Below are 1,749 nucleotides of genomic sequence, written 5' to 3' on the forward strand. Positions count from 1 at the left end.
ATCAGTTTCTTCCAAGTTCTCTGAAAAATTCCCTCCCTCCACTTCATCAATGCTGGACGCACACTTCCATGTGCCTTTCTCAGTGTATCTTTTTTCCTACTACCACTACTTTCATTTCCATAATGATCCCAAACTACTTTTAAACTTCGTTATTTATCCATTTCCCTCTCACCTCATAACAATTCATCACAGCTTTACTGATATCAACTAGTAGAACCTCACTCTCATGTACCTCCTTATACGTTCATATTCAGCAGCGATTTTTGCCAGTATTATTCCCATCAGGTGCTTAATTGACATAAGCCAAATTATATTAATTTCAGCACATGGTTCTTTGTCATCCGTAATTGTTCTATTACATTTATGTTACTTCAGAAAGGATCCTAACATTTTTTTGGTCTGTGATCATGCAATGCGAATATTTCTATAGGTCATATTGCCCCACTGCACACTTGCGGCCCTGGTTTCCACCACCGACATCACTTCTCTCAGTTCTTAGCTGGTCACTCTCTCAAGCACATCTCCATGTAACACAGTCTGCAGTTGTTATGGTATGACATTTTCATGAGCATACAAATTACCCCATCTCTTATCGTTTTTATTAGTAAGTGGGTTCTTCTCTATACATCCTACATTTTTATTCATTTCTAGCCACTTCTGATGGATTGTGCCCCTTGGTCCAATGGTTAACTGGTTACGTTTGGCTTACTGTAATCCTTTCTGGATTCATAGTACATGTTTTTCATTTTTGTGTTCCAGCCCATTATCTGTTTTATTTCACATTAGGTTGGGTGGATATGTCTTGATGGTGATTATAGTTTTTACAGAATTCTTAGGCATGCTTGAGGAATTGTGGATCCATGCTTTCCGCTTACCTGACAATTTGCTAACTGAGTTTTATATTCATAGACAAGGAATATTCAATCTTGTCCATGTCGCAAGTGTAACATTATGATTTAACCTGAATGAGATTTTCACTCTGCAGCGGAGTGTGCGCTGATATGAAACTTCCTGGCACATTAAAACTGTGTGCCGGACCGAGACTCGAACTCGGGACCTTTGCCTTTTGCGGGCAAGTGCTCTACCAACTGAGCTACCCAAGCACGACTCGCACCCCGTCCTCACAGCTTTACTTCTGCCAGTACCTCGTCTCCTACCTTCCAAACTTTTCAGAAGCTCCCCTGCGAACCTTGCAGAACTAGCACTCCTGAAAGAAAGGATATTGCGGAGACATGGCAATATCCTTTCTTTCAGGAGTGCTAGTTCTGCAAGCTCGGTTGGTAGAGCACTTGCCCGAGAAAGACAAAGGCCCCGAGTTTGAGTCTCGGTCCGGCACATAATTTTAATCTGCCAGGAAGTTTCATGATTTAACCTGTAAGTAATTTGCTCTTTTTCTCATTACTGATTGTAACTATAATAGACCACAATTGTAGTGAACGCATTTTACAATTTAACATACCTAACCTGATGATGTGGTTTCTAAGCTATGAAATCAGTCGTTAAATAAATTATTTACAAGAGCAGCCAAGTGGTTATTATTCACTGTTCTGGCCTCCCTGAGTACAATCAATACTGTCTCCATAATTACCTTCCTCTAATACTTTGTCTTTAACTTCTACATATATCATGCCATTCAATTCTTTACATAAATTTATTTATTTACACTGCAAGTTCTGTAGGACCAAATTGAGAAGCAAATCTCCAAGGTCATGGAATGTGTCAGTACATGAAATTACAACATAAAAGCAA

The 1,749-nt window shown here is 39.5% G+C and overlaps 1 non-coding gene across 1 annotated transcript; it reads right to left on the reverse strand.

Moving 5' to 3' along the window:
* Positions 1–1,029: 1,029 nt before the first annotated feature.
* Positions 1,030–1,104, reverse strand: Trnal-caa (transfer RNA leucine (anticodon CAA)). The gene has a single exon. It is a non-coding gene; the product is annotated as a tRNA-Leu (tRNA).
* Positions 1,105–1,749: the final 645 nt, after the last annotated feature.

Source organism: Schistocerca nitens, chromosome 3, assembly GCF_023898315.1.
Source record: "Schistocerca nitens isolate TAMUIC-IGC-003100 chromosome 3, iqSchNite1.1, whole genome shotgun sequence".
NCBI lineage: Eukaryota > Metazoa > Arthropoda > Insecta > Orthoptera > Acrididae > Schistocerca > Schistocerca nitens.